Below are 12377 nucleotides of genomic sequence, written 5' to 3'. Positions count from 1 at the left end.
TTTGTTGGTTATGTACATTCATGGCGGTGCTGATATTCTTGGCGGGGGTGACGATCACATATCGGTTTAGATATGAATAGTGACCGGAAAATTGCCACGACTAAATCAAAAACAACGATTGATGCTCTATTCTTCAGAAATCTACACTATTTAGACTGTTTCATATTTCAGTTACCATAGAGCCATAATATACGCTATACCTATACCTGACTGAAGATAATGTGAAAATTGGAGAAATAAATTATATATTAAATTTGTATACTCTTCACATCTATCACGTGTACTGTGCTTCACGCGACTTTTTTTTTTGCGTTATTGTTCATGTTTTGGTTTAGAAATACATTCAAAGATTCTTATATAAAAGTGAGGGGTATGAAGCCAAGGTTTCTTAATTTCAACTAGCTTAACCCGAACGTTACGCGATCAAGAAATTTCTTTTAAGTTGTAATACACTCACACTTTTCTATTACCACACACTCACTCTTCGAACTTGAAAGCCGTCTTGATATAAATTTCCTCATTTAAGTCGAGTGGCAAGCTGACGATCAAGTTTGAACAGCTGATCACATAGTTTTGCAAACAAATGACATGCTGTTGTCGGGAATATTAATATTTCGTTATATTCATGGATTTATATCAAAATATAAGTATATCAATCCATTACATTAGAAGCTTCGTTCAAATTTTGAGCTATTTCCATAACAACGGCATCTTGAAACTATTATTGATTATCATGTTGTTTGCAGCATACGACACGGCTGTCAATATAAATCCATTTTTACAAGAAGTTCGTGTGATCAACCTGAAAGCTAGTAAGATAGTTTTGCAGCTCCATTGGAACAGTATCATTAAGGGACTGCCTTACGTTAATAAATTGTAACGGATTTTTCGATAAGTAGCCTACCTTGTAACTCACTCTTGAGTTCGATCACTGAATTGTTATATTCAAGTCCCATTTTAATACTATACACATATCTATATTTCTAATTCCAACAACTTAACACTTATTGCTCGTTATTCGAGGTTAAAACTTTTGGCTATAAATTAATTGCTCTTAACACTGGAACACTCTCATTAGAACTATGTTTGCTGCACAATCCGGTAGCCCTTATATAGTAAATTTTTAACAAAACTTTGCCTCTAGAACATTCTGGCAACTACGAACTCGCTGTCTAGTTGCTTCTGGCAATTTATCGTCGGTTAGATTTTGTTCTATCATCCATTTTCGTCGCAATATACCGCGCAATACGGGACTATGATATTTGTTGTACGTGTAGTATTCACTCGTTATCTATCAATTACAAAAATGAATCACGATCCAAATATCACAATTCATATTGAACGTATGACAGGCGCCATAGCGTTATAGCACAAACAGTCACCGACATTCCTCTATACCGTACTTACCGAACGTATTAAACTAAATTTGTCAAAAGTTATGCCCGTAGGAGCAACGCAGAAATCAGTTCTTCTCCTTTGTTTCAATTTCACCAATATTGCCATTGTTCCATTTGTATACACGATTTCTCACACATCTAATTTTTTAGTTATAATTTTTCATAATGGAAAAGCTCAAAACTAAAAACCAACCATTAAAAAGAGTTTACCTTTTTATTAATAAGCGTATCCGACTGTGATTTTGAGCTATTTTAAGAATATTTCGAATAAGTTCTTTATTTAATTACTACAAATAATCGAGATTGTTGAAGGGGACGGAAGAAGCGGTGGTGACTGTTTATTTACATTGCATAAGCACATAAGATAGGTCGTATCAGCTGATTCGGTCTACGGTTATGCGTCGGTGACTGCTTGTGCCATTACGATGCGGCGACGATGCCGAGCATCTCGACAGGCAATTAAAAATTTCTAAACATCTGTATTCCTAGCAATATTGCCGAAGGAGACTGCACATTGTTAAGCCTTAAACACATAGACGACTGCACAGCACGACCTAGCAACAGGGCAATTTTCTTGCCTGCAAAAGCCGTCTTGAAGCCAGCTTCATGAATATTTTGTAGACGGTAGCGCCATATTATCTTTAACTTCAATGAAACATAAAAAATTGTGCAAAGTGAAATTGGTTGTGCAAAAAATTTGTAAGTACAAATGATATGTCAGAGCTATTTTATGCTTCTCTTGGTAAGATAACGTTAAACTTGTTAGAGCCTTGAGTAATTTTACATTTCACATATTAGTGGCAACCCTACAGCTGCTCATTGTCGTAGGCAAATTAGAAATAGTTTTAATTTGGCGACAGTGACAACTGCTCTATATAACTGTGCCCATAAGAACGTGTGTATTTTAATATTTTACAGATCCTGTCGTGTCGTCTGCCGCCGTATTGTGTCTTATAAAGTAATGTTTAGCAATATATGCCTAAATATATATCTTTCCATCCATTGCTTACAATGAGCAGTTATTTTGGTGGTATGACAGTTCTGTTTTGTATTTTGTATATGAATAAAACATAAATGTTAGCTAAAGATGGCGAATAGTTATTGACTACACACAAATATGTATACACATATTAAGTTATTGACTGGGTAAGTGAAAAAGTGCTTTCTAAGATTTCATCATCCTCATTAAATTTCTAAATCGTTCAGGAGCTCAAACTTTCGCTACATCAAATCAAACATACCTACGCGATGCCACTTCGATAATGATTATTACATGACATTAAATGCCCGCACAAAAAATTTCCATTCTTAATAACAATAGAATCGACAGATGACAATGGCTGCTGCCCGTGAAGGGCGACAGGTTCGTTTTCTGGGCTCCACCCTATCGAAAATTTAGGCACAATTACGATTTCTTTGGCATCGCGATCTGAAGGTATTGTAACGAATAACTCACTCTTGAGTTCGATCATATAATTGTTAAATAAAAGTCTCAATTTAATGACTATACACTTATCTTTTTTTTCTAATTTAAACAACCTAACGCTTATTACTCGTTATTCGAGTTTACAACTTATTGCTTATAGTTCTTTAATAAGCAGCACTCTAATTAGAACTGTGTTTGCTTCACAATCTGGTAGCTCTTATTTACGATAATCTACACCGTTGAGTCGTTTAATAACCTGGTATGATCCTTGTCAACTACACTATAATTTGGGAGACACCCCTTCCTTTTGTTGCGGGTTATATACAATACCAAAACTCGTTCAACAAAACCCTTACAGTTTATTGCCTTTGTCGTATTTTGCTTTCATTTTATCGTTAATTTAAAATTTTAAATCAATCGGTAGTCGAAGATTATTACCAAAAATTAACCTTGCTGGAGTCTGCCGCGTTGTTTCATGTACAGCAGACCGATAAGCCATCAGGAACAAGGATATATGGGTATCCCAATCTTTTTGGTACTTATCCATAACTTTCCGCATATATTCTTCCAAAGTTCGATTGAATCGTTCTACCATGCCATCGGACTGCGAATTTAGTGCAATTGTACGGATTTACCGGACATCCATGGATTAGAGCTGATTTAAAAGTTTTCCATTGGTCAGAATGTAATTCAATTTGAACACCATATCTCGATACCCAAATTTTGATGAATACATCCGCTACTGTTTCTGCTTCTTGGTTAGGAATTGCATATACCTCTGGCCATTTACTGAAATAATCCATGACTACCAAAACATATTTGTTTCCTAATTTACCGATAGGCTACCAGCTACATCCGTGCCAATTCGCTCAAAGGGCGCACCCGAACTGTACCGCTTCATTTGACCATGACTCCCTGGACCTCGGCCCTTTAGCAGCAATACACTCGGCACAGTTGGCAATCTATTCCGTAGCTGATTGACAACAACCAACAAAATTAATACCTTGTTTTAATATCTCCGGGGTTTAGTGATACCAAGTCATAACTTTGGAGTCTCCCAATCCACCGTGCCAACTCTCCTTTTGGGTTCCTGAGTTACTCAATAATTTCTTTCTGGCTTTCTCATTTTCCGGCTATAATACGTAACTACTATCCCACACCCATCAATGACTTATGATAACACCCCCCTACTATCTAAAATAAACGCTGATCCGGAGATTGAAGAGCATTTATTCCACTCAAAATCTCTGTTATTTTCCGTGACTTCATGGAGGCTATTAGCTACGTTGGCAAAATTTGGAACGAATCGTCGAATGATCTCATTTTTCATTAGTGAATGTATAAAAACAACGTCGACAACTCTCAGAGCAGCTTATATGGTAACATGAAAAATGTTAACTTCATTATTTTTTTAAGTGAATACTTCTTTGGCCGCATTAGAGTATATTTTTTCAAGGCCGTGTCACGACCCTTTTTACAGCTACGTCTCTGTTTGGGTAGCCATAAAGAAATTGTAGCAATCCATATGTTGATCGGTTCATTTCGCTATCTTCTAGCTGCACATTGACACATACATACATTACTTCGGATCTCAAACGCTGAACCCATAGACGATGACAGGCGACAGGCTGCTTCTGTTAAAAATTACAATACACACGTTCTTTTGGGCACAGTTATTTAAACAACAACATGACTTCACGGCAGCAGTCTTGCAGTAGTCCCTGTCACTAAATTAAAGCCATTCCTAATTTTGCCGACGACAATGAACAACTGTAGTGTTAACACTAATATGTGAACTGTAAATTAATTTAAAGCTCTAACCAGTCTAACGTTATTTTACCAACAGAAACATAAAATAGCACTCATATATAAATTTATATTTAAAACAAATAAAAAAACTATTACTTTTTTCGTTCAAAAAATTCCACTTCTAACAAAATATTTAAATTTCAATGAGGTGAAAGGTTTTAGTACGGCTACACTGAAGTTGTGTACATCAGCTGCTTGATATGTCACTGCCGTATTCAAAATGTTCAGTCGTCTTGATTTTTCAAAATCAATATGTTTTATACTTATGGAAATATAACCTTCGCAACATTTTTTTCTTAATCTTGTATTCTATCATTTTTGTCATTGAACGTATGTACATACTTTTAAAGAGGCTGCAGCACATAAGTACATACAGCTGACCGCGAGCTCTGTTGTGCATATTTCGGTAAGAGTGTAAATGGAATTCGAGTTGTAATATTTTGTGTTGAGTAAGAGGTTTACTTTTATAAAATCTGAAAAACAAATAATTACGAAAGTATTCCATTAAATTATTATACGCAGAGTAATTTAATTGTTGTCTAAACTACAAGTTCGGGAAAATATACGTGTTTAGAAAACGGCTAAATTAGGAGCGGAGCGTAATCGAGAATACAGAGCACGAAAATAGGATTGCATCCTACGCAATGTATGTATTATGAATGTAAACGCAAATTAAAATATTTCAAGGGGTAATAGTCGGTTTTAGTTTCGTGAATATTTTTATACTCAAGTATTCAGATTTTTTTATTCTTTTATATTTTTATATAGTTCATTAATTATTGTTCAAGCTGACATCCATCACCAAGAGTCGTAGTTGCCCTAACATCTCGTTGAAAATACAGTACACGAACAATTTATTGATTATAGTGATAATGCAGCAATAAAAACACAAACCAATATACCAATAACACCAGCCGACCGTTGTCGGGAATATAGAATGTGAAATAAGGCTAAAATACGATATCAAATTATAACTGAAGCTTCATCTTCATACTTGGCTAGATATTGAGATATCTTATTGTGCATAATTAATCATCCAATCCAGAAAGCACAGCAAAAACACCTGAACAGAGAAGTCGAGAGTATATAGCATGACGGAAATATTTGCAGAACGTGATTGCAACAATCAGTCCAAAGCAGGCGGTTTATAATGAATGCGATACTCCACATTTTCATACAAGTGCAACAAATTTCACGGCACGTACAGTGAGTTTGACTGATATTAGCGATACCCGATATTTTAATGTAAAATATTAAATGGAAAAGAAATGGTCATCGCAGCGATCTACGTATCTCCTAACCAAAAAATGTTGAGGATATCATGTATTTCATACAGAGTTTGTTGGTTATGTACATTCATGGCGGTGCTGATATTCTTGGCGGGGGTGACGATCACATATCGGTTTAGATATGAATAGTGACCGGAAAATTGCCACGACTAAATCAAAAACAACGATTGATGCTCTATTCTTCAGAAATCTACACTATTTAGACTGTTTCATATTTAAGTTACCATAGAGCCATAATATACGCTATACATATACCTGACTGAAGATAATGTGAAAATTGGAGAAATAAATTATATATTAAATTTGTATATTCTTCACATCTATCACGTATACTGTGCTTCACGCGACTTTTTTTTTGCGTTATTGTTCATGTTTTGGTTTAGAAATACATTCAAAGATTCTTATATAAAAGTGAGGGGTATGAAGCCAAGGTTTCTAAATTTCAACTAGCTTAACCCGAACGTTACGCGATCAAGAAATTTCTTTTAAGTTGTAATGCACTCACACTTTTCTATTACCACACACTCACTCTTCGAACTTGAAAGCCGTCTTGATATCAATTTCCTCATTTAAGTCGAGTGGCAAGCTGACGATCAAGTTTGAACAGCTGATCACATAGTTTTGCAAACAAATGACATGCTGTTGTCGGGAATATTAATATTTCGTTATATTCATGGATTTATATCAAAATATAAGTATATCAATCCATTACATTAGAAGCTTCGTTCAAAATTTTGAAGAATTTTGAGCTATTTCCATAACAACGGCATCTTGAAACTATTATTGATTATCATGTTGTTTGCAGCATACGTCACGGCTGTCAATATAAATCCATTTCTACAAGTAGTTCGTGTGATCAACTTGAAAGCTAGTAAGTAGATTTTAAGGCCCAAACTAACAAAATTATCGAATTATCCGTCTATAGATAGTTTTGCAGCTCCATTGGAACAGTATCATTAAGGGACTGCCTTACGTTAATAAATTGTAACGGATTTTTCGATAAGTAGCCTACCTTGTAACTCACTCTTGAGTTCGATCACTGAATTGTTATATTCAAGTCCCATTTTAATACTATACACATATCTATATTTCTAATTCCAACAACTTAACACTTATTGCTCGTTATTCGAGGTTAAAACTTTTGGCTATAAATTAATTGCTCTTAACACGGCAACACTCTCATTAGAACTATGTTTGCTGCACAATCCGGTAGCCCTTATATAGTAAATTTTTAACAAAACTTTGCCTCTAGAACATTCTGGCAACTACGAACTCGCTGTCTAGTTGCTTCTGGCAATTTATCGTCGGTTAGATTTTGTTCTATCATCCATTTTCGTCGCAATATACCGCGCAATACGGGACTATGATATTTGTTGTACGTGTAGTATTCACTCGTTATCTATCAATTACAAAAATGAATCACGATCCAAATATCACAATTCATATTGAACGTATGACAGGCGCCATAGCGTTATAGCACAAACAGTCACCGACATTCCTCTATACCGTACTTACCGAACGTATTAAACTAAATTTGTCAAAAGTTATGCCCGTAGGAGCAACGCAGAAATCAGTTCTTCTCCTTTGTTTCAATTTCACCAATATTGCCATTGTTCCATTTGTATACACGATTTCTCACACATCTAATTTTTTAGTTATAATTTTTCATAATGGAAAAGCTCAAAACTAAAAACCAACCATTAAAAAGAGTTTACCTTTTTATTAATAAGCGTATCCGACTGTGATTTTGAGCTATTTTAAGAATATTTCGAATAAGTTCTTTATTTAATTACTACAAATAATCGAGATTGTTGAAGGGGACGGAAGAAGCGGTGGTGACTGTTTATTTACATTGCATAAGCACATAAGATAGGTCGTATCAGCTGATTCGGTCTACGGTTATGCGTCGGTGACTGCTTGTGCCATTACGATGCGGCGACGATGCCGAGCATCTCGACAGGCAATTAAAAATTTCTAAACATCTGTATTCCTAGCAATATTGCCGAAGGAGACTGCACATTGTTAAGCCTTAAACACATAGACGACTGCACAGCACGACCTAGCAACAGGGCAATTTTCTTGCCTGCAAAAGCCGTCTTGAAGCCAGCTTCATGAATATTTTGTAGACGGTAGCGCCATATTATCTTTAACTTCAATGAAACATAAAAAATTGTGCAAAGTGAAATTGGTTGTGCAAAAAATTTGTAAGTACAAATGATATGTCAGAGCTATTTTATGCTTCTCTTGGTAAGATAACGTTAAACTTGTTAGAGCCTTGAGTAATTTTACATTTCACATATTAGTGGCAACCCTACAGCTGCTCATTGTCGTAGGCAAATTAGAAATAGTTTTAATTTGGCGACAGTGACAACTGCTCTATATAACTGTGCCCATAAGAACGTGTGTATTTTAATATTTTACAGATCCTGTCGTGTCGTCTGCCGCCGTATTGTGTCTTATAAAGTAATGTTTAGCAATATATGCCTAAATATATATCTTTCCATCCATTGCTTACAATGAGCAGTTATTTTGGTGGTATGACAGTTCTGTTTTGTATTTTGTATATGAATAAAACATAAATGTTAGCTAAAGATGGCGAATAGTTATTGACTACACACAAATATGTATACACATATTAAGTTATTGACTGGGTAAGTGAAAAAGTGCTTTCTACGATTTCATCATCCTCATTAAATTTCTAAATCGTTCAGGAGCTCAAACTTTCGCTACATCAAATCAAACATACCTACGCGATGCCACTTCGATAATGATTATTACATGACATTAAATGCCCGCACAAAAAATTTCCATTCTTAATAACAATAGAATCGACAGATGACAATGGCTGCTGCCCGTGAAGGGCGACAGGTTCGTTTTCTGGGCTCCACCCTATCGAAAATTTAGGCACAATTACGATTTCTTTGGCATCGCGATCTGAAGGTATTGTAACGAATAACTCACTCTTGAGTTCGATCATATAATTGTTAAATAAAAGTCTCAATTTAATGACTATACACTTATCTTTTTTTTCTAATTTAAACAACCTAACGCTTATTACTCGTTATTCGAGTTTACAACTTATTGCTTATAGTTCTTTAATAAGCAGCACTCTAATTAGAACTGTGTTTGCTTCACAATCTGGTAGCTCTTATTTACGATAATCTACACCGTTGAGTCGTTTAATAACCTGGTATGATCCTTGTCAACTACACTATAATTTGGGAGACACCCCTTCCTTTTGTTGCGGGTTATATACAATACCAAAACTCGTTCAACAAAACCCTTACAGTTTATTGCCTTTGTCGTATTTTGCTTTCATTTTATCGTTAATTTAAAATTTTAAATCAATCGGTAGTCGAAGATTATTACCAAAAATTAACCTTGCTGGAGTCTGCCGCGTTGTTTCATGTACAGCAGACCGATAAGCCATCAGGAACAAGGATATATGGGTATCCCAATCTTTTTGGTACTTATCCATAACTTTCCGCATATATTCTTCCAAAGTTCGATTGAATCGTTCTACCATGCCATCGGACTGCGAATTTAGTGCAATTGTACGGATTTACCGGACATCCATGGATTAGAGCTGATTTAAAAGTTTTCCATTGGTCAGAATGTAATTCAATTTGAACACCATATCTCGATACCCAAATTTTGATGAATACATCCGCTACTGTTTCTGCTTCTTGGTTAGGAATTGCATATACCTCTGGCCATTTACTGAAATAATCCATGACTACCAAAACATATTTGTTTCCTAATTTACCGATAGGCTACCAGCTACATCCGTGCCAATTCGCTCAAAGGGCGCACCCGAACTGTACCGCTTCATTTGACCATGACTCCCTGGACCTCGGCCCTTTAGCAGCAATACACTCGGCACAGTTGGCAATCTATTCCGTAGCTGATTGACAACAACCAACAAAATTAATACCTTGTTTTAATATCTCCGGGGTTTAGTGATACCAAGTCATAACTTTGGAGTCTCCCAATCCACCGTGCCAACTCTCCTTTTGGGTTCCTGAGTTACTCAATAATTTCTTTCTGGCTTTCTCATTTTCCGGCTATAATACGTAACTACTATCCCACACCCATCAATGACTTATGATAACACCCCCCTACTATCTAAAATAAACGCTGATCCGGAGATTGAAGAGCATTTATTCCACTCAAAATCTCTGTTATTTTCCGTGACTTCATGGAGGCTATTAGCTACGTTGGCAAAATTTGGAACGAATCGTCGAATGATCTCATTTTTCATTAGTGAATGTATAAAAACAACGTCGACAACTCTCAGAGCAGCTTATATGGTAACATGAAAAATGTTAACTTCATTATTTTTTTAAGTGAATACTTCTTTGGCCGCATTAGAGTATATTTTTTCAAGGCCGTGTCACGACCCTTTTTACAGCTACGTCTCTGTTTGGGTAGCCATAAAGAAATTGTAGCAATCCATATGTTGATCGGTTCATTTCGCTATCTTCTAGCTGCACATTGACACATACATACATTACTTCGGATCTCAAACGCTGAACCCATAGACGATGACAGGCGACAGGCTGCTTCTGTTAAAAATTACAATACACACGTTCTTTTGGGCACAGTTATTTAAACAACAACATGACTTCACGGCAGCAGTCTTGCAGTAGTCCCTGTCACTAAATTAAAGCCATTCCTAATTTTGCCGACGACAATGAACAACTGTAGTGTTAACACTAATATGTGAACTGTAAATTAATTTAAAGCTCTAACCAGTCTAACGTTATTTTACCAACAGAAACATAAAATAGCACTCATATATAAATTTATAATTTAAAACAAATAAAAAAACTATTACTTTTTTCGTTCAAAAAATTCCACTTCTAACAAAATATTTAAATTTCAATGAGGTGAAAGGTTTTAGTACGGCTACACCGAAGTTGTGTACATCAGCTGCTTGATATGTCACTGCCGTATTCAAAATGTTCAGTCGTCTTGATTTTTCAAAATCAATATGTTTTATACTTATGGAAATATAACCTTCGCAACATTTTTTTCTTAATCTTGTATTCTATCATTTTTGTCATTGAACGTATGTACATACTTTTAAAGAGGCTGCAGCACATAAGTACATACAGCTGACCGCGAGCTCTGTTGTGCATATTTCGGTAAGAGTGTAAATGGAATTCGAGTTGTAATATTTTGTGTTGAGTAAGAGGTTTACTTTTATAAAATCTGAAAAACAAATAATTACGAAAGTATTCCATTAAATTATTATACGCAGAGTAATTTAATTGTTGTCTAAACTACAAGTTCGGGAAAATATACGTGTTTAGAAAACGGCTAAATTAGGAGCGGAGCGTAATCGAGAATACAGAGCACGAAAATAGGATTGCATCCTACGCAATGTATGTATTATGAATGTAAACGCAAATTAAAATATTTCAAGGGGTAATAGTCGGTTTTAGTTTCGTGAATATTTTTATACTCAAGTATTCAGATTTTTTTATTCTTTTATATTTTTATATAGTTCATTAATTATTGTTCAAGCTGACATCCATCACCAAGAGTCGTAGTTGCCCTAACATCTCGTTGAAAATACAGTACACGAACAATTTATTGATTATAGTGATAATGCAGCAATAAAAACACAAACCAATATACCAATAACACCAGCCGACCGTTGTCGGGAATATAGAATGTGAAATAAGGCTAAAATACGATATCAAATTATAACTGAAGCTTCATCTTCATACTTGGCTAGATATTGAGATATCTTATTGTGCATAATTAATCATCCAATCCAGAAAGCACAGCAAAAACACCTGAACAGAGAAGTCGAGAGTATATAGCATGACGGAAATATTTGCAGAACGTGATTGCAACAATCAGTCCAAAGCAGGCGGTTTATAATGAATGCGATACTCCACATTTTCATACAAGTGCAACAAATTTCACGGCACGTACAGTGAGTTTGACTGATATTAGCGATACCCGATATTTTAATGTAAAATATTAAATGGAAAAGAAATGGTCATCGCAGCGATCTACGTATCTCCTAACCAAAAAATGTTGAGGATATCATGTATTTCATACAGAGTTTGTTGGTTATGTACATTCATGGCGGTGCTGATATTCTTGGCGGGGGTGACGATCACATATCGGTTTAGATATGAATAGTGACCGGAAAATTGCCACGACTAAATCAAAAACAACGATTGATGCTCTATTCTTCAGAAATCTACACTATTTAGACTGTTTCATATTTAAGTTACCATAGAGCCATAATATACGCTATACATATACCTGACTGAAGATAATGTGAAAATTGGAGAAATAAATTATATATTAAATTTGTATATTCTTCACATCTATCACGTATACTGTGCTTCACGCGACTTTTTTTTTGCGTTATTGTTCATGTTTTGGTTTAGAAATACATTCAAAGATTCTTATATAAAAGTGAGGGGTATGAAG

The 12377-nt window shown here is 35.3% G+C and overlaps 2 long non-coding RNA genes across 2 annotated transcripts; both read left to right on the top strand.

Annotated features, from left to right (window-relative positions):
- The first annotated feature begins 2182 nt into the window (after window positions 1–2182).
- On the top strand, window positions 2183–4649 carry LOC118680796 (uncharacterized). The gene is made up of 3 exons (XR_011395671.1): window positions 2183–2543; window positions 2604–2832; window positions 4380–4649. It is a non-coding gene; the product is annotated as an uncharacterized lncRNA (long non-coding RNA).
- A 3562-nt stretch (window positions 4650–8211) lies between these two features.
- On the top strand, window positions 8212–10708 carry LOC138856420 (uncharacterized). Its single transcript, XR_011395670.1, has 3 exons — window positions 8212–8572; window positions 8633–8861; window positions 10409–10708. It is a non-coding gene; the product is annotated as an uncharacterized lncRNA (long non-coding RNA).
- Window positions 10709–12377: the final 1669 nt, after the last annotated feature.

The sequence above is a fragment of the Bactrocera oleae genome, chromosome 3, assembly GCF_042242935.1.
Source record: "Bactrocera oleae isolate idBacOlea1 chromosome 3, idBacOlea1, whole genome shotgun sequence".
NCBI lineage: Eukaryota > Metazoa > Arthropoda > Insecta > Diptera > Tephritidae > Bactrocera > Bactrocera oleae.
Note: the sequence above shows the minus strand (reverse complement) of the source record. Positions and strands in the feature narration are given on the sequence as shown.